Below are 22,250 nucleotides of genomic sequence, written 5' to 3'. Positions count from 1 at the left end.
CCAAAGTGGTTCTGGGTATAAAAACTGGCATCAAAGTGGGCAGATTGGCATTTTTTCCTAATTTGAATAAGTAACAGCTGTTTTCAAAGGGTTAAATGAGTTTGGGCCACTGATCTCACACTACATACACACAGATAGGCATACCCCGCATCACATCCAAGAAAGTCCAGCCTGGCCCAAAGTGGTTCTGGGTATAAAAACTGGCATCAAAGTGGGCAGATGGGCATTTTTGTCCTATTTTGAATAAGTAACAGGTGTTTTCAAAGGGTTAAATGAGTTTGGGCCACTGATCTCACACTGATAATACACAGAGAGGGATGCCCCGCATCACATCCAAGAGAGTCCAGCCTGGCCCAAAGTGGTTCTGGGTATTTTGTGAATAAATGTTTAGCGCCGCACTACCCCTTTAAGCAAACAGGGCTAAAGTACTCAGGAGGCATTTGTCAGCATAACAGGATCCCAGAATTAGCTGTCCCATCTCTTCTTATTAAACATTTCTCGGCTAACCCCGAATACATTTCTATAATAACAATACCTGCAGCAATGTTTTCTGCTGACAGGTCTGCTTTAGGCTATGTTAGGCCTCATTCACACATCCATAGTTCAGCCAGTGAATACGGACCTGTAATGGTGGACCGCACTATGAATGTGCAGTAACAGTGCTACGCAGTTTACGGAGCACTATGTAGAAGACAATGATTCGTGCCGCAAATGCAAGTCCGCACTATAATCTATCCTTTATTTTTTTGTAGCGCGGGACGTGGACCTGAACACTTGTACAGATGTGTGAACAGGGCCATTGAAATATATTTGTCCTATGTGTTGCCTGCAATGTCAGGGTCCCCTTGTAGCCATATAGGACCCCTTTGTAGCCAGTAAGACCGCCCTTGTAGCCAGCAGAACCTGATTACGGGAGCATTGATGTCCCTGTACCCAGTGGGATTAGCAGATGCATGCTGCAATACTAATGATCGCACTGCGCACGTGTAGGAAGGCCGTTCTGGGTACGAGAGATGGCTTTGCCCCCAAGTGCTGACGTCACCATACCCAAGAAGATGAAAGGAAGTAGGACATCACTGTAAGAAAGGTTGCATGATGTGACTGGACCAGCAATCTCCGAGTAAAGCCAACAAGGAATATATAAGTTCTTTAGTTAAGGGTTAATTTTGGTTCTTTTTTTTTTTTTTCAATTTTTCCAGGATAACCCTTTAGGCTATGTTTAAACAAAGTAAAAATAAGGGCAAATAATGACCATTATTACAGGGGAACTGTCAGCCAGTTAGATTAATGTAAACTGCCGATAGCTCCTTATTGCACCAAAAACACCATGGATAAAGGTGTGTTTTACCTTAATCCTCATTACCGTTTCAGGAAAGTTTGGCATTTGCTCCAAAGTCTGGTAAGGACCTACAGGGCATCACTCTCTGTGTATTATCAGTGTGATGCGGGGTCCCCCCTCTCTGTGTAGTATCAGTGTGATGCGGGGCATCCCTCTCTGTGTATTATCAGTGTGATGCGGGGCATCCCTCTCTGTGTATTATCAGTATGAGATCAGTGGCCCAAACTCATTTAACCCTTTGAAAACACCTGTTACTTATTCAAATTAGGAAAAAAATGCCAATCTGCCCACTTTGATGCCAGTTTTTATACCCAGAACCACCTTGGGCCAGGCTGGACTCTCTTGGATGTGATGCGGGGCATCCCTCTCTGTATATTATCAGTGTGAGATCAGTGGCCCAAAGTCAATTTTATTTTTAAATAATAATTTTGTGGTTTTACTTTGATGCCCATTTTTATGCCAACCGTGGGGTCCTTTTGGCCATTTTTATCAGCAGTCCTCTCAGGGCCCCTCACTTACGGTAGGGTACGAATATTATACATTTTCTGTAAGAATAATAGCTAAAACAGGAAAAAGAAAAATCCTCTGAATAAGAAACTGTCCGAATAAGAAACCAACTTCAGCCTCGTCTGAGCAGCAGCCCCTGATCATGTGACTCCTCCTCCTCCATGTGACTGATCACATGACTGTGACATCATGGCAGGTCCTGGAAGCGCTGCTCCCACACATGAGGCTGGTCACATGGGCATGACATCATCAAAGGTCCTCAAGACCTACCTCTGGCAACTACATTCTAGCCTCCACCCTTCCAGGTAGGAGACAGGTAAGAGTTTTAAAGTGTTTAGGGGAGAGGGCACTATGGATGGGGGGATAGTAAGGGGGAGCAGTGTGGAGGACATAGGATAACCACTTTAACCCTTTGAGGACCAGGCCCAAAATGACCCAGTGGACCGCGCAAATTTTGATCTTAGTGTTTTCCTTTTTCCCTCCTCCCCTTCTAGGAGCTCCAGCACTCTCAGTTTTCTATCTACAGGCCATGTAAGTGCTTGTTGTTTGTTACAGGAATAGTTGTACTGTGTAATGGCGTCTTTCATTCTACCATAACATGTATGATGGAATTCCAAATATATTATTTATGAAGATATTAATTGGTGAAATCGTAAAAAAGAATGCAATATGGTAACGTTTGGGGGGTTCCTGTGTCTACGTAATGCACTATATGGTAACAGCGACATGATACAATTATTCTATAGGTCAGTCTGAACACAACCATATGCCGGTTACACAGATTCTCTAATGTTATATATATTTTTTATGAAATCCTTTTTTGCAATTATTAATAGAATGGGCCTATTGTGACGCTTATAACGGTCTTATTTTTTCACCTATGGGGCTGTATGGGGTGTCATTTTTTTCGCCATGAGCTCTAGTTTTTATTAATACCATATTTGTGAAGATCGGACGTTTTGATCACTTTTTATTTTTTTCATATATCTATATAATAAAAATCAAAGTCTGTCTGTCTGTCCCAAATAGACTTCCAAACGCCTGAACCGTTTGACCCCAAATTTGGCACACAGATACATTGGGTGCCCAGGAAGGTGTTAGAGAAGGTCCCCCCCCCCCCCAGATGTACAGGGGGGGAGGGGGAGGGGGAGGGGGAAGAGCGGCGCCCCCCCCCATAGAGATGAATGGGAAAATCTCCTCACTGCGAAAATCTCCTCACTGCAAACACAGGTGATATAATTAGCTGCAGCAGACACGGCAGTTGGAGCCTTAGCAACCAATAGGATTACTGCTTTCATTGTCACAGGGAGCAATGGTTGCTAGGGAAGCTGCCTCACAACATCCACAGTAATAACTGGTAGATCCCCTACTCCATCCATACAGTACATGTATACACAGGACCCCCTACTCCATCTATACAGTACATGTATATACAGGACCCCCTACTCCATCTATACAGGACATGTATATACAGGACCCCCTACTCCATCCATACAGTACATGTATATACAGGACCCCCTACTCCATCTATACAGTACATGTATATACAGGACCCCCTACTCCATCCATACAGTACATGTATATACAGGACCCCCTACTCCATCCATACAGTACATGTATATACAGGACCCCCTACTCCATCCATACAGTACATGTATATACAGGACCCCCTACTCCATCTATACAGTACATGTATATACAGGGCCACAGAAAAAAAGGAAAAAATTGGTCAGCTCTCCTAGAACACTGTTCACACTAGGCAGGAGCACGTTGCCATGGCTGAAATTGCAAACACACAAAAACACAGAAAAATGCAACAGCTCACCGCAACAGCAAGATACAGACCCACCATAGACATGAAAATAATTAAAAGCAGCCCCCCCAACTGCCCAAAAAATTCCCACAAAAATAATGAGTCTCTTGGTTACTATTTGCAAACAGCGTAAACTGCCTCACCACGATAAGGTGGACTCATATCGAGGCAGACCCTACACTGTATGTACACTATGGCCTCTCCATGGCGTGTAATACGCCTATGCTCTGGGCATGCAAGATCCGTCTAATACCTGCAAAAATAATTGCATCACCTGGGTGAGACAGGTGGAGTGCACGACCAAATATACAGGGCCCCCCACTCCATCCATACAGTACATGTATATACAGGACCCCCTACTCCATCTATACAGTACATGTATATACAGGGGCCCCTACTCCATCTATACAGTACATGTATATACAGGGGCCCCTACTCCATCTATACAGTACATGTATATACAGGACCCCCTACTCCATCTATACAGTACATGTATACAGGACCCCCTACTCCATCTATACAGTACATGTATATACAGGGCACTACAGGTATAGCAAACTGTGACTAGGTAACACTGCCACACCAGACCTGATCAATACCGCCATACTGTGACTGGGTAACACTGTCATACCAGACCTGACCAATACCACCATACTGTGACTGAATGACACTGCCACACCAGACCTGACCAATACCGCCATACTGTGACTGGATAACACCGCCATACCAGACCTGACCAATACCACCAAACTGTGACTGGGTAACACCGCCACACCAGACCTGACCAATACCGCCATACTGTGACTGGATAACACCATCATATCAGACCTGCCCAATACCGCCATACTGTGACTGGATAACACCACTATACCAGACCTGACCAATACCACCTTACTGTGACGGGATAACACTGTCATAACACACTTGACCAATACCACCATACTATGACTGGATAACACTGCCACACCAGACCTGACCAATACCGCCATACTGTGACTGATAACACTGCCACACCAGACCTGACCAATACCGCAATACTGTGCTGGATAACACTGTCATACCAGACCTGACCAATACCGCCATACTGTGACTGGATAACACTGCCATACCACACCTGACCAATACCGCCATGCTGTGACTGGATAACACCACTATACCAGACCTGACCAATACCACCACACTGTGACTGGAGAACACCGCCACACCAGACCTGACCAATACCGCCATACTGTGACTGGATAACACTGCCATACCAGACATGACCAATACCGACACACTGTGACTGAATAACACTGCCAGACCTGACCAATACCGCCATACTGTGACTGGATAACACCGCCATACCAGACATGACCAATACCGACACACTGTGACTGAATAACACTGCCATACCAGACCTGACCAATACCGCCATACTGTGACTGGATAACACCGCTATACAAGACCTGACCAAAGATTTTTTGGCAAGTCTGAACGGGAGGGTACTGCCCCTCTGCAAGGTGCTACCCTACGCACCAGGGTGCCTAATGGTAAATACGACCCTGCAAGTATACAGGACACTACAGGTATACAGGACCCCAAAACTATACACTAAAAGTGCATGGGACCTCCACCAACTATATACTACAGGTATACAGGACCCCGAACTTTACACTACAGGTATAAAGGACCCAAAACTATACACTAAAGGTATACAGGACCTCCACCAACTATATACTTCAGGTATACAGGACCTCCACCAACTATATACTACAGGTATACAGGATCCCAAACTATACACTACAGGTATACAGGACCCCAAAACTATACACTACAGGTATACAGGACCTACACCAACTCTATACTACAGGTATACAGCACCTTCACCAACTTTTTACTACAGGTATACAGGACCCCAAAGCTATATACTACAGGTATACAGGAACTCCATCAACTATATACTACAGGTATACAGGACCCCAAACTATACACTACAGGTATACAGGACCCCAAAGCTATATACCACAGGTACACAGGAACTCCACAACTATTTACTACAGGTATATAGGACCCCAAACTTTACACTTCAGGTATACAAGACCTCCACCAACTCTATACTACAGTTATACAGGACCCTCAAACTATGCACTACAGGTATACAGGACCCCCGAACTATATACTACAGGAATACAAGACCTCCACCAATTATACACTACAGGTATCCAGGACCCTTAAACTATAAACTACAGGTATACAAGACCTCCACCAACTATACATTACAGGTATACAGCACCAACTATATACTACAGGTATACAGGACCCCCGAACTATACAGTACAGGTATACAGGACCTTCACCAACTGTACACTGCAGGTATACAGGACCTCCCTCAACTATACACTACAGGTATACAGCCCCCCCCCCCAACTACACACTACAGGTATACAGGACCCCCCCCAACTATACACTATAGGTATACAGCCCCCCCAACTATGCACTACAGATATGCGAGACCCCTAAAAACTATACATTGTGGGTATACAGAACCCCTCCAACTATGCACTACAGGTATACACTAATTCCACTGATTAACTCAGATGAAACAATACCTTTAGCTTTGCCTCCTGGGCACCTTAGAACAAATCTAATTAACACACTGACACTTTATACCCGGGCAGCGCCGGGTACATTTTATAGTATATATATATATATATATATATATATATATATATAATAAAATGTAACAAAAAAAAATAATTGGTAATTGGTTTATGCCGTTCGCCGTTAGTGATGACGATTGTTATATTTTAATAGATCGGACAATTACGCACGCTACAGTATATTATATGTTTATTTTTATATGTTTTATTTATATAATGGGAAAGGGGGTGATTTAAACTTTTATTGGGGGAGGGGCTTTGGGGTAGTGTAATAATGGTTTTTACTTTTTTTATTTACACATTTTAAGTCCCTTTCAGGGATTGTTACATTCATTTATTACATTACACAGATCGCCGATCGGACCGCACAGAGGAAGGTGAGAGACCTCCGGCGGTCCGTTACAACGATCAGGACCCCCACAGTCACACTGCGTTAGGTGACAGGGAACTCTTCCTGTCACTTACACTTAAACGCCGCAATCGCTGATTTAGTAATAAAACAGGAAACCTCTTGGCCAATCTGCAGGGGGCTCAAACCCTTTCAACCCATTATAAAACATTTTTTTACCCGAAGCAAATAATTGACTGGCTGGGCAGGTACAATACTGACCTTTATACCAGCACTACTTCTCCCTCCCCAAACCCTGATACAATTCTCAATAAAGTTACACCTCCCTGTATAACTTCAGAACAACTCCACTTTCCTAATGCCCCCATCTTCTCGACCACCGTTAAGGAAACCATTGCGTCTCTTAAAAACTCTGAGGCACCTGGGCCTGATGGCTACACGAGTACATTTTATAAGCTCCTCAAATATCAAACACTTTGATGGTCATGTATAAGGGTGCTCTTGGGCCTTAATAAAATGTATTTAAAAAAAAAAAAAAAAAACCATGGCCACTTTCTTCCAGAGACAGCATCACTCTGGTCTCCAGGCTGGGTGCGGTTTTTAAACTTGGCTAAAAGTGACTGTATCACCAGGCCCAGGCAGAAGCACTGGAGGCGGCCGACCCACCCTTATTGGGAAAAAACCCCAGCCACTCCATGACGTGACTCCATTAGTATCAATGAAACCCTATCCTAGAGGGGCGGGGGTTTCTTTCCACTAAGGGTGGGTCCACCGCCTCCAGTGCTTCTGCCTGGACCTGGTGGTACAGTCACTTTAATAGCAAACCACAGTGGAACTGGAGACAAGAGTCGTGCTGTCTCTAGAAGAAAGAAAGTGGCCATGTTTTTCTAACACTGGATAACCCCTTTAAAGAGGACCTGTCACCCCCCGTGCCGGGGTGACAGGCTCCCGACCCCCTGTTAGATCCCCCTATACTTACGTGATCCCGCCGGGTCCCGCTTCCTGAGCCGGCCGGGTCCCGGAGATTTCAGTGCCTGAAGCCCGGCGCGCGCGCTGAGAGATAAGTCCGATGCCCATAGAGAATGACGGAGCATCGGACTCCCCATTCATTCTCTATGGGCATCTGACTCTGCTGTCAGCGCGCGCCGGGCTTCGGGCGCTGAAATCGGCGGGATCACGTAAGTATAGGGGGATCTAACAGGGGGTCGGGAGCCTGTCACCCCGGCACGGGGGGTGGCAGGTGTCCTTTAATAGTAGGAACACAGTGACCTTAGGAAGGTTGGGTTGGCGGCCAGGTTGACCTCTTGCACCAGGTAGCCCCCACCAACCTCCCCCCCCTGCCCCGTCCCTGCGGTGCTGAGTTGTGAGGATAAAGTTTTCTTTCTATGACGCATCACAAGAGCTCAAACATCTTTACACATTCATAACGTGTTTCTTTCTATCGCTGTGCCGGGTTTGTTGTACTTTTTCTTCCCATTCTTTATTATACATTGTATCCTCTACTTTCTATTCATCTCTCCAGGATCCTCTGCTGATATCTTCTATATAAGAGACCGACCCATCAACCATGGAGAGAGACAGAGACAAGATGGCCGAGAGGATAATAACCCTCACCCTACACATACTCTTCCTGCTTACTGGGGAGGTGAGGGATTCTGGGAGTGATGTCATCATGACATCATTCTTATCTATGGAATAACAGATGGATAGGACTGGGGAGGTGAGGGATTCTGGGAGTGATGTCATCATGACATCATTCTTATCTATGGAATAACAGATGGATAGGACTGGAGAGGTGAGGGATTCTGGGAGTGATGTCATCATGACATCATTCTTATCTATGGAATAACAGATGGATAGGACTGGAGAGGTGAGCGATTCTGGGAGTGATGTCATCATGACATCATTTTTATCTATGGAATAACAGATGGATAGGACTGGAGAGGTGAGGGATTCTGGGAGTGATGTCATCATGACATTATTCTTATCTATGGAATAACAGATGGATAGGACTGGAGAGGTGAGGGATTCTGGGAGTGATGTCATCATGACATCATTCTTATCTATGGAATAACAGATGGATAGGACTGGAGAGGTGAGGGATTCTGGGAGTGATGTCATCATGACATTCTTATCTATGCAATAACAGATGGATAGGACTGGAGATGTGAGGGATTCTGGGAGTGATGTCATCATGACATCATTCTTATCTATGGAATAACAGATGGATAGGACTGGAGAGGTGAGGGATTCTGGGAGTGATGTCATCATGACATCATTCTTATCTATGGAATAACAGATGGATAGGACTGGAGAGGTGAGGGATTCTGGGAGTGATGTCATCATGACATCATTCTTATCTATGGAATAACAGATGGATAGGACTGGGGAGGTGAGGGATTCTGGGAATGGATGGAGTGATAGTAATGTATCTCTCCATACACAGGATTACACAGTAGTGAAGAAGTCCTCTAGTGGGCGCTGTGGGGCCCCTGGGTGTGAAGGATGGGGAAGAACCCTGAGCCCAATCCCGGGGCCCCTGATACATGAGGAAATGGAGGAAGAGAAGATCCTAGAAGTCACCAACAAGATGGTGGAGCTGCTGAGTGGAGAGGTGAGACTGTGGCTGCTGGGAATGCTGGGACATTATACAGTAACACCACTGGAGGGGTGGGGGGGATGACTGTGTGATCATTGTGTGTGTCAGGTTCCTATAAGGTGTCAGGACGTGGCGGTCTATTTCTCCATGGAGGAGTGGGAGTATGTAGAAGGACACAAGGATCAGTACAAAGATGTGATGCTGGAGGATCAGCAGCCCCTCCCATCAGCAGGTAATAGACAGGACTATATACACACCTCCTCTCTGTATTATCTGGATGGAAAGAATGAATTCAGTCTCTGTATGTGTTCCCTCCAGTCAGATCCAGTAAGAGAACAGCACCAGAGAGATGTCCCCGTCCTCTTCTTCCACAGGATCAGGTAGATGGAGATGTTCCCTATGATCTGTACATCCCACCTGACTTCTCCGACTGTCTGATGACTTCTACAATATTTCTCTCACATCTTATGAATCAGGGGGAAGATGTGAACAATATTAATGCTCCAGAGACAGATGTGAGCGGTAATGAGCAGTACAAGGAGGAAATTACTATCGGGGAGCATCTGAATCATAAAATGGCTATGGACATAGTAGTAAAAGAAGAAGAAGAAGACACAGATGACAGCAGTGATGAGCAGTATAAGGGAGACATTCCTATGGGGAAACATCTAAACTCTATGAATGCCATAGACATAAGGGTAAAAGAAGAAGAGACAGATGACAGCAGTGATGAGCAGTATAAGGAGGACATCACTACAGGTAACCGCCCAGGTGAGTAGTGACCACTAAATGCAGAGAACAGTCACACATTCTCCTCAGTCACCGGCTGTAACTATTCTGTGTGGAATATTATAAGCTCTGTGTCCTGTCAGTTTTCCAGCTATATTGTCATTCTGCCTAAATTTTAATATACATCACAGTCCCGGCGGTACCTGTTGTGAAAATTAAAAAAAAAAAAAAAACAGGGGTTGTGATCACTAGCAGCTATGTAATATACTCACTTTATTTATTTATTTTTTATTCCATCTTTAAATCAGCGTTATACATTTGGTTGAGCTCCTTTTTCCCTTCGTGACGATATTTGGTCTTTTCTCTGTTAAAAAAAAAAAGAGACAAAACACAGATAGTCCCGGCGCTCACAGACATGGCTCGGTAATGACGAGTGCTTGTTACTAGGGTTAAGAATTCATAAGTGATCGAATTCACGACCCCTCATGACCTTTGACCATTATACTTAGTTTAGATGCAGGAAAGGCCTCCGACAAGACCTCATGGCCCTGTATTCCCACCACTATTCAGCGTAGACGGTTTGGCCTTATATTCTCCCAATATATTATAACTTACACAGAAACTGACGGCAACTCCAGATCAACAGACTTCATGGTGCGTTTACACACAAAGAGAGACAGATTTTTGAAGCCAAAGGCATGAATAGACTATAAATAGAGAAAAGGCCATAAAGGAAAGACTGAGATTTCTCCTCTTTTCAAATCTATTCTTGGCTTTGGCTTCCAAAACCTGGCAGATAAATCTCTGTGTAAACGCACCATAATACTTTGCCCTTCGACATCTTCACAGGAATGACACAAGGTTGCCCCCTCTCCTCCTACCATCTGCACTGAACAGACATGGAGGGTAGATGGATCATTTTGTCACAGCTATATTCAAATTTTAAAATCCATGGTGAATGCACCCCCCCCCCTTATGTCCCTTTATGAAGTGTTGCCAATGCTGGGCCCTCAGACATTGTCGAGGTGTCACCACGTGTTGCAGCTTCTTCTGATTGCAGAATATACCCAGAAACTACAGGAGGATCTCCAGATGGTTCAGTCCCTACTGGGATCAGTAGACTCAATAATCAATCTAAAAAAAAAATCTGATTTAACCCCGTCTCAACAAAAAGTATTCCTGTGAATATTGGTGGACTCAAAATTACAGATGAGTTTTCGCTCAGCAGACAAAAAAGGGAAACTAATTCTTAGAATCAGGAAAAAGAAGCGCAAGATATGGGAGGCGATATCGATCCTTGGATCTTCCTGCATACTTCCTGCATATTAGCGGTGTCCTGGAGCCAAGCCCATTCCAGATGCCTCTAAAAACGACTTGGGGCGTAAACACCCTCAACCACCCTTGGTGAGAAGATCTCGAAAGTAGTGGCTTCAGACCAACAACTTAATCAAAATAGTTTCCTGCAATCTACACCACAAAATACTAGTGTACACAGATGCCAGCAAATTAGGGTGGAGAGCCCAGATGGGATCTCAAATATTTCAGGGAACATGTCCTCCCCACATGACAAACATGTCTTCCAACTACCAAGAGCTAAAGACCGTGCAGATGTTATTTCTTCAAGCCAAGCATACATTAAAGAATGCACACGTTCACGTGTTATCGGACAACATGTCAGCTGTATCCCATCTAAGGCGACAGGGCAGCTCAAAGGTGACCGCATTGCAGTCCCTATCGGATAAGATTTTCATCTGGGCAGAAGAAAACATCAGATCTCTGTCTGTTATCCACCTCAGGGGAACAATGAATATTCAAGCGGACTTCCTCAGCAGGAAGATCATAGATACAGGAGAGTGGTCTCTGAAGAACGCCATTTTTAATCAGGCCACCTCTTACTGGGAGTCCCTGAGATAGACCCGTTCACTACCAGGAACAACCGGAAAGTGGACATCTTTTTTTCACTAAATCCGTAGCTCTAGACCAACCTTGGTCCTTTCACCAAGCCAAAGGTCCTACAGGAGATCCTAACAGAAAGGACCACTGTAATACTAATTGTCCCTTATTGGCCCAAGAGGAGTTGGTTTGGTCTTCTTCAAAAGTTAGCGATAGACCATCCGCTACATCTCCCTCTTCTACAGGACCTTCATCAGGGTTCGGTATACCATCCAAACCCAGCTCATCTTCTTCTTTCTGCCTGGGTCCTCAAAAGTCCATCCTTAAGAATAGCGGACTTTCAGATGTGGTGATTTCCACGCTGATAAAAAGCAGGAAACCAGTCACAGCAAAGATATATTTGAAGTTGTGTAAAGGTTTTTTTTTGTGCCTGGTGTGATTCTCCACCTCAGATGCCATCACCACCCAACATGCCTCAAATTCTGGACTTCTTACAGGCAGGTTTAGTTAAAGGTCTTAAACCTGCTATCCTTAAAATTCAAACTTCTGCTTTATCCGCTATGCATGATACCAACCTAGCCGACCATCGTTGGATCAAGAGATTTATAAAAGAGGCATCAAAAATTAATCCTACCCTATAAAATATTTATCCGCATTTAAATGTAGTCTTGGAACGTATTTCTAGATCTCCTTTGAGACTACGCTCCTTTAAGACTGCTTTCTTAGTTGCCATCTCCTCAGTAAGGCGGATACGTGAGCTCCAGGCTCTAACCATAGCCTGTCCCTACTGTGTTATCCAAGATAGGATAATCCTGAATACAGATCCTAACTTCCTACCTAAGGTGGTTTCAGATTACCACCGATCACAAGACATCGTTCTTCCATCTTTTTGTGAAAATCCAAAAAATGATCTGGAAGAAAAGTTCCATACCCTGGATGTCCAAATGTTCTTCAAGCTGTGGTCCCTCACTAAGGTAAATGTTGGCATTGTTCTATGGTGGCGTCGTGGAGCTCATCACAGCAAGCTGACATTTACAGAAAAGACAATGAGCATCAAAGAGAAAATATAGGAAAGCCTCAGTTTTCATATTTACAACGTGAAAAATGTTTTACTCACAAAAAATATCTGATAGGGGAGAGGGCATTTTCATGTTCAGACTGTGGAAGAATTTTTACTCAAATCATCTCTTGTTCATCATCAGAAAACTCACACAGGGGAGAAGCCATTTTCATGTTCGGAATGTGGAAAATGTTTTACTCTGAAATCAAATCTTGTTAAACACCAAAGAATTCACACGGAAGAGAAGCCATTTTCATGTTCAAAATGTGAGAAATGTTTTACTTGTAAATCAAATTTCACAAAAGAAAGTAGCCAGTTCCATGTTCAGAAAGAGGGGCTGTTTTTCTAAGAAATCATGTATTTTTAAAAAAATCTGATAATATATTTAAACATCAAAGTCACACAGATGACAAGCCATTTTTACGTTCAGATCGTGGCAAATGTTTTACTGAAAAATCAAATCTTGTTTAACATCGAAGAATTCACACAGAAGAGAAGCCATTTTAATATTCAGAGTGTGGGAAATGTTTTACTCAAGCCAAACAGCCAAACTATAGCAGCTGCAGTACTGGGTTTATTACAGAAGGACCAATGTGGTAATGCATGTTCATTCAAGTGTCAAAAGTTGGAAAAATCACAATTTAAAAAAAGTAAAATTTTCAATTTCTGCCATAGACAGCAGTGGACATCTGCGGATCAGCGGCGTAACATCAATTTTCTCCCAGGAAAGCAGTGGATATTGGTAATTGAGAAGCGTAAAGTGACACTATCTCCCAAGGACAGCAGTGGACATCGGTGGGCCAGCTGCATTAAATTAAGTTTTCTTCTAGGACAGCAATGGCCGTTGGTGAATCAGCTGTGTATACTCACCTCTTCTCTATGACATCATTGGACGCTGGTGGATCAGCGTTGTAAAATGGTGCTTTCTCCCAGAAAAGCAGTAGACAGCGCTAGCACATGGGCTCTCTTCGACCCAGAAGGACTTAGCACAGACACCAGTAGATGGCAGCAGAAGCACTTGTGAGGAGCGACTAGCACAGACAGGATCTGTAGCGGGAATCACCTTTTTTTTAAATAACGCTCCCAATGAATTTTCACACATCCTTTTTTTTTTTAAATATTAAGTAAAATTATTATACTACGACTATTGAGCTGAATGGGCTTCCTGATATGATCTGCAGTGAACGGACATGGAGGGTAGGTGCCACAGCTGGATTTAAAATTTTGAAATCCATGTTGCATCCCCCCTTATGTGCCCCTAAGTATTCAGATATGTCTGTAGCGCCCGGGGTTGAAGTGGTGACAGTGCTCGGCCCTCAGACACTATTGAGGTGTCACCAGGTGTTACTGCTCTCTGGGAGGGATGGTAAGATGTGGTGCACCCCAATGGGTAATAAGTCCAGACAGTCAGGGTTCACAGGAAACAGCGGTTTCTTCTTCGTCTTCTGTGCGGTCTAGCAGAGTCTCTTCACTTCTCTGGTCTCTGCAGAATACCAGGTGACTGACTCTTCCTTTTATACTGTTTGGGAGAAAATTAGAACTTTCTAGTGGGCGGGGTGGAGTGGAGAAGCACGGCCTTAACAGATACAATGTTTCAACTTTACATAGAAACATAGAAGATTGTCGGCAGAAAAAAACCCACTAGGTCCATCAGGAAAGCGTCCGGAGTTCCACTCACCTTCCGCCTCTGCCCCGTCGTCCTGCTGCCTCTTCGTCCGCATCCTTGTCTGCAGGTACCCCCCGCGGCCACTCGCGGCACCCCCACACCCCCCCCCCCCGCGGCCACTCGCGGCACCTCCGCACCCCCCCGCGGCCACTCGACGCTGACAGGACATGATGGGAGTTCTACTTCTGCAGCCTGTGGCCATCCAGGTTGTAGAAGTACAACTCCCACCATGCCCCTGCTGACAAGTCATGATGGGAGTTGTACTTCTACAACCTGGATGGCCACAGGCTGCAGAAGTACAACTTTCATCATGACCTGTCAGCCAAGCATGATGGGAGATGTAATTCTGCAAGCTGTGACCATCCAGTTTGCAGAAATACATGTCCTATTTTTCTCATCAGTAAATCCTGAAGGTTTTTCCTGATGGTTTCCTGAAGGTAAAAACGGATTACTGTCAGGAAATCCTGATACTTTCCTGATGACATTTAAGGCCTCCTGATCAGGATTTCCTGACAGTAAAAACTGACACGGATGTGTGAATGGGGCCTAAGTCTTTCCTGATATGGTTTATGCCTCACACCCTCCACCATTTATGTAGCGCGTCTTTGGACCCGTTCTATTTTATCAATGTCCTTTTTTAGATGAGGTTTCCAGAACTGGACACAGTATTCCAGATGTGGCCTCACCAGAGCTCTATACAGCGGGATCACAATCTCCCTCTTCCTACTGGTTATACCTCTAGCTATACACCCCAGCATACGATTTGCTTTCCCCACCGCCTGGTTGCACTGGTGACTCATTTTAAGGCTGTCCGATATCATTACCCCTAAATCCTTCTCTTCTGAAGTCTTTTCCAACACAGAACTGCCGATGTGATACTCTGATAGAGGATTCCTCCTCCCCAAGTGCATTATTTTACATTTGGAAACGTTAAACTTTTCAATTTGCACAGTTTGGACCACTTATCTAGCCAAGCTAAATTGTTTTCCATATTACTGACACCTCCAGGAATATCAACCCTTTATGGGGTTGATGGGGAACTGTATCAAAAGCTTTGCTGAAGTCCAGATAGGCGATATCCACAGCACCACCTTCATCCAGCACTATTGTGGCATAATCAAAGAAATCAATGAGATTAGTCTGACATTATCGGCCCCCAGTAAAGCCATGCTTTTTTGGATCCATCAAAGTTGTTGATTCTTAGGCGATCCATTATCTTCTTTTTCGTCATTTTCACTACTACAGATGTCAGGCTCACTGGCCTGTAGTTACTGGGCTCTTCTCTACTCCCCTTCTTGTGGATTGGTATAACATTGGCTGTTCTCCAATCATCGGGGACATCTCCTGTTAGCAGGGATTGGTTATACAAATCTGTCAGGGGGGCAGCAATCACAGCTTTATATCACACAATCACAACTTTAGTATGCCACATACTTTGATTGAGTTTCCATACAGGTCTATGGGAATGACACAGCAGCTTCTTTCTAGACATAAACAACATTGAAAAGATCAGTGTCTGTTTTTTCCCCTCCAAAACCTCAGCTCTGCACACCATCTCACAGCAACAGTGGAAAACTACCGGCTTCTAAGCTTCCTGTGTCATAGCTTGGCTTTATATTAACCCCTTCAGAGTATGGTGCAGGTACAGTGCAATTACAGTGAACATAACAAAAAGACCTTATATACCGAGTACAAGTGTGCACAACAAAACAACACAGTGCAAGTTATCCCCTGAAAGTACAATAAAGTGAGATACTCATGGCCTTCCATTATAGTGAATGTCCGCAGGTGTCCATGATCACAGGTACCTTACTCCTGGGCGCTACATTTGTCCCCTGTATGTATATGTGTATATATACCCTCATACACACACACTGAGCCCTCCGAGCAGTATTAGGGTCCTTTTACACATACAGATAAATCGCTCATTTAGTGAACGACAAGTGATGATTTTTTGTTATAAACGAGAAGGTAAATCGCTATGAAACGTTTATAATGCGATCATAATTACCATAGTAAATGCAGTTGTATATATTCTGTGAATATCCGTAATTGCGGTCGTATCTATATACTGTGAGCGACGAGCGTTTACACTGAAAGACTGGAGAAGGATTAACAATGATTTTGAGGTCGGCCCGAAAGATACGATCGGCGACATACAAGCGAATATTCGTTGGTAGTTGTGATCGTTGCCGCATTTACACCAGAAGATTATTGATTAAATTTCTTTTTTTTTTTTACGATAATCAGGCCGTGTAAAAGGCCCTTTAGATAAGATACCTCTCAGGTTGCAGGGGCTGCGGCTGCTTCCTGTTGGCTTGTACTCCACCCATGTCCTGCAAGTGTTATAAATAGAGATGTGGCTCCCATCTGCCCAGTTGTAGGCTTATTCAGCCCAGGAGAGGCCATTGCTAGTGTGAGAATGCTGGAGTAGGGACCATGTCTCTGAGGACACCTTAATGTGGTGACACGGTGCACTCTGTAGGGTCAAATAGTTTGGCGAAGATCCTCATTTTGTAATATCTATAGAGCAGGTTTTTATCGTGTGTATACGGGGGGGGGGGAGTATGTACAGTAAGTGTTTGCACCTGTAGGTTGCTGTTGCACTTTCTGTATTTCAGGTTATTGATATGTAGGGGGTCAGTAGTCCTATTTTTTATTTGAGAAGAGTTTCCATTTCTTTTCCTACTAAGGACGTCATCTCCCCGGCCTCCAGCTTCTAGATTCTTCTCCCTGACACTTCCTGTGGATGGGAACAGATCTGATCATTCTTATTATGTTACATAAAAAAGAGTAACTTTCCATGTCTGCAATATGTTTAAGCTTCTATTACTGGGAAATAAGAGAAATGCTGTTTTCTCCTTTGCAGATGATTCTACCAGGAGCTCAGGGGGACATCAGATCTCCTCAGAGGATCATATCACACAAGATACATATGAGGAGCCGTCCACTATGCCAGATACACCCTCAGCCCCTCACAGCAATGTAGTCAAATCCAGTCTTCTTCACCATCAAAGAACTTACAAAGGGGAGGAGACATTTTCATGTTCAGAATGTGGAAAATGTTTTAACGTGAAATCACATCTTGTTGAACATAAGAGAATTCACACAGGGGTGAAGCCATTTTCATGTTCAGAATGTGGGAGATGTTTTACTTATAAATTAAATCTTGTTAAACATCAAAGATGTCACACAGACAAGGCGGCATTTTCATGTTCAGAATGTGGGAAATATTTTACTCTGACATCAAATCTTGTTAAGCATCAAAGAATTCACACAGGGGTGAAGCCATTTTCATGTTCAGAATGTGGGAAATGTTTTACTTTAAAATCAAATCTTGTTATACATCAAAAAATTCACATAGACGAAAAGGCATTTTCATGTTCAGAATGTGGGAAATGTTTTACTCTGACATCAAATCTTGTTAAGCATCAAAGAATTCACACAGACGAGAAGCCATTTTCATGTTCAGAATGTGGGAAATGTTTTACTGAGAAATCAAGTCTTGTTGACCATCAAAGAATTCACACAGGGGCCACACCATTTACATGCTCAGAATGTGGGAAATGTTTTAATAAGAAATCAAATCTTCTTTGCCATCAAAGAATTCACACAGGGGTGAAGCCATTTTCATGTTCAGAATGTGGAAAATGTTTTATAGTGAAAACACGTCTTGTTGACCATCAAAGAATTCACACAGGGGAGAAGCCATTTTCATGTTCAGAATGTGGAAAAAGTTTTTCTCATAAATCAAATCTTGCTAAACATAAAAGAATTCACACAGACAAGAAGCCATTTTAATACTCGGAGTGTGGAAAATGTTTTACTCAGAAATCAAATCTTGGTGTTGGGAGATGAGCAATTTCTCAGTAAAACAGACAAACTATAGCAGCTGCAGTACTGGGACTGTTACAGAAGGACCAATGTGTTAATGCATGTTCTTGTAAAAGTGTCAAAAGTTGGGAAAAAAAATCACAATTTAAAAAAACAAACAAAAAAACAAGCTTATCATATTATGAGTAACAAAAGCTTATATTGACAGTTAGAATGAGTTACTGCAGCAAGTCAATATTTGCATTGTTGACCCTTCTTCTTCAGGACCTCTGCAGTTCTCCCTGGCTGCTCTCAATCAACTTCTGGACCAAATCCTGACTGATAGCCGTCCATTCTTGCACAATCAATGCTTGCATTTTGTCAGAATTTGTTGGTTTTTGTTTGTCTACCCATCTCTTGATGATTGACCACAAGTTCTCAATGGGATTAAGATCTGGTGAGTTTCCAGGCCATGGACCCAAAATCTCTATGTTTTGCTCCCTGAGCCATTTAGTTATCACCTTTTGCTTTATGGCAAGGTGCTCCATCATGCTGGAAAAGGCATTGTTGATCGCCAAACTGCTCTTGGACGGTTGGGAGAAGTTGCTCTTGGACGTTTGGGAGAAGTTGCTCTTGGAGGACATTCTGGTACCATTCTTTATTCATGGCCGTGTTTTTAGGCAAGACTGTGAGAGAGCCGATTCCTTTGGTTGAGAAGCAACCCCACACATGAATGGTTTTAGGATGCTTTACAGTTGGCATGAGACAAGACTGGTGGTAGCGCTCACCTCGTCTTCTCCGAATAAGCTGTTTTCCAGATGTCCCAAACAATCGGAAAGGGGATTCATCAGAGAAAATGACTTTACCCCAGTCCTCAGCAGTCCACTCCCTGGACCTTTTGCAGAATATCCGTCTGTCCCTGATGTTTTTTCTGGAGAGAAGTGGCTTCTTTGCTGCCCTCCTTGAGACCAGGCCTTGCTCAAAGAGTCTCTGCCTCACAGTGCATGCAGATGCACTTACACCTGCCTGCTGCCATTCCTGAACAAGCTTTGCACTGCTGGTAGCCCGATTCCACAGCCGAAACACTTTTAAGAGACGGTCCTGGTGCTTGCTGGTCTTTCTTGGGCGCCCTGGAGCCTTTTTGGCAACAATGGAACCTCTCTTCTTGAAGTTCTTGATGATACGATAGATTGTTGACTGAGGTGCAATCTTTCTAGCTGCGATACTCTTCCCTTTTAGGCCATTTTTGTGCAGTGCAATGATGACTGCACGTGTTTCTTTAGCGGTAACCATGGTTAACAAAAGAGAAACAATGATGCCAAGCACCAGCCTCCTTTTAAAGTGTCCAGTGGTGTCATTCTTACTTAATCATGATAGATTGATCTCCAGCCCTGTCCTCATCAACACCCACACCTGTGTTAATGGAGCAATCACTGAAACGATGTTAGCTGGTCCTTTTAAGGCAGGGCTGCAATGATGTTGAAATGTGTTTTGGGGGATAAAGTTCATTTTCTAGGCAAATATTGACTTTGCAAGTAATTGCTGTTAAGCTGATTACTCTTTATAACATTCTGGAGTATATGCTGTGAGGAATATGGACAGCCCTGTTCCTATTGTGTGTACAGTTATATTATATGTGGTATGAAAGTGTTTTACGTATTCACACACTACAGACCGTTATGTGTATTCCACTCACTATACCTTAGCTTGTCGAAACATCATAAACTCTGGGTAGTTTATTGAGGATCTCTGGTCAGGAAACACTACGCCTGGTTTATTAAGGGTCTCGGGGAAACCTGGAGTTCTTATCTACTTCAATGAATGGATAGACCCACTCAAACACAACACCCCCCAACCATAGGGCAATGGTTCAATTACAGGACATATGCAATGAGGTGTCCCTGGTCCGTCCCTATTATCACCTAATCAGCCAATTAGGGACAACTCATTATCCTAATCACCTGATGGGCGGCCAATCAGGGACAACTCATTATCCTAATCACCTGATGGGCAGCTCTGAAATCTGAGCTGAGTTTTGACTGTATAAAATATGGCGGCAACAGCAAAACTGGGATGGCAGTGTAGGGGTCAGTCTGACTGAGCTGCGATCCATGATTTCTCCTACCCCCTGGGAAGGCAACGACTATTGTAAGTCTTAGATAGTTACTGCTTATTTCTCCCTTTTATTTTATACTGTTATAGTATGTATGTATGTCACCTTATTTTACTTTTTTTTTTGTAAGCACTGTACCTTTTGTCTATTAAAGCTTAAAACTTTAATAAGTTTGGTCCTTGTATGCTCTAAGAATCCATAGCCTTTGGATGTAGTGTTTTAACCCTGTGAGTGCCAGTGAGTGGTGTTGTGGGTTGACAGTGTCCTTTCACACTTAAAGGACAAGTGCTATGAAAAACTTTTTCCCAGTAATTGAAGCACATTACAAAGTTATATAACTCTGTAATGTGCTTCAATCACCTATCTGCCTCCCTTCCCTGTCTTTTCCCCCCTTCACCCCCCACCAGGAAGTGTCCTAACTCACACAGACCTAATGACTGCCGTCACCATCACCAGGCAGCTCCTTCTTGTGAGAATGAGTCATCAGCAGGATGGCTGGTCTAGGTCCTGTTACAGCAGCCCCCCCTCCCCAGTCCAAGTGATGGCTTGCAGTTGTTCAGCCAATGGGAGCTGAGCAAGCTGAGTCACCTGAAAAGGCGGGGAGGGGAAGGCTAGTGTAACAGGAGAAGGAGCTGAGAGAAGAGCTTGGTGACTGTGACGACAGTAATTAGGTCTGTGTGAGTTAGGACACTTCCTGGTGGGGGGTGGAAGGGGGAAAAGACAGGGAAGGGAGGCAGACAGGTGATTGAAGCACATTACAGAGTTATAGAACTTTGTAATGTGCTTCAATTATTTTTTTCAATTATAATTTGAAAGGTGGTGGCAGCGTGTGTGTTTGAGGTGCTTGGACTGTGTTGGGGTGGGATTTATGCTCAATTTGCCACCTGAAGCGGTAGGTGAGTGCAAGATTGAGTGAGTGAAAATAGATTAACCCCTTGCAGTGGCATCTACGTCACGTGCTAGTGTGTATGTGACGTATGCAAATTGCCATTTTAAAAACTGAAGCGAGGGGGGCGTGACCAACTATGGCCGTGTGAGGACGCTTCAGCCTGAGCTCCTCCAGACCCAGACTACAATCTGCTGGCATCGGCCCTCTTCAACATGGGGAAGACCGCTAAAAAAAACAGGGGACATTCCTTAACCCTCTCTACACCCCCACAGGGGGACATCGGGGCATATTTCGCCTGCCCGGAGACACCAGCACCCGCATCAGGCACGGAGCTGCAGGACACAGAAAATGGCCGCCGCCATGCTGACGAGGCACCTGGCCACCCTACAGCAGCCCGCACAAGATCATCTGTGGCCGCAATTGAGCACCGACACCTACCGAGGTCCTCCGCCGGCACCGACACCTCCCTGCAGCAACCAGAGACGACTACCCCGACCTCCTCGCAGCTGCACACGCGGCCCGACGGGACCTTCGGCGCCCATCTTGATCCTAGGCCGAGCGGCGCGCAGCAGACCCAGAGTGAGCCGGAGGAGCGGTGGCAGCGGGAGGACACTGACCAGAGTGTCCGGCAGGTACCCCCTCCCTCATCGGAGACCCCGCACTGTGCCCCCCTATCCGTGGCACTACCGCCGCGCCGCTCCCAGGCCGACCCCCCCCATCGGGCCTACTACTGCGGCCTTGCCGCCTACTGCCACACCAGGCCTCAACCCCCAGACAGCACCATGGGACGGCGGCGCGGAGCACAACCCATGGTTCGCACCCCCAATGCCTGCTCAAACCC

The 22,250-nt window shown here is 44.5% G+C and overlaps 1 pseudogene; it reads left to right on the top strand.

Moving 5' to 3' along the window:
• Nucleotides 1–22,250, top strand: part of LOC138777492 (zinc finger protein 208-like) — an 81,709-nt pseudogene that overhangs the window by 39,606 nt on the left and 19,853 nt on the right.

The sequence above is a fragment of the Dendropsophus ebraccatus genome, unplaced genomic scaffold, assembly GCF_027789765.1.
Source record: "Dendropsophus ebraccatus isolate aDenEbr1 unplaced genomic scaffold, aDenEbr1.pat pat_scaffold_572_ctg1, whole genome shotgun sequence".
Taxonomy (NCBI): domain Eukaryota; kingdom Metazoa; phylum Chordata; class Amphibia; order Anura; family Hylidae; genus Dendropsophus; species Dendropsophus ebraccatus.
Note: the sequence above shows the minus strand (reverse complement) of the source record. Positions and strands in the feature narration are given on the sequence as shown.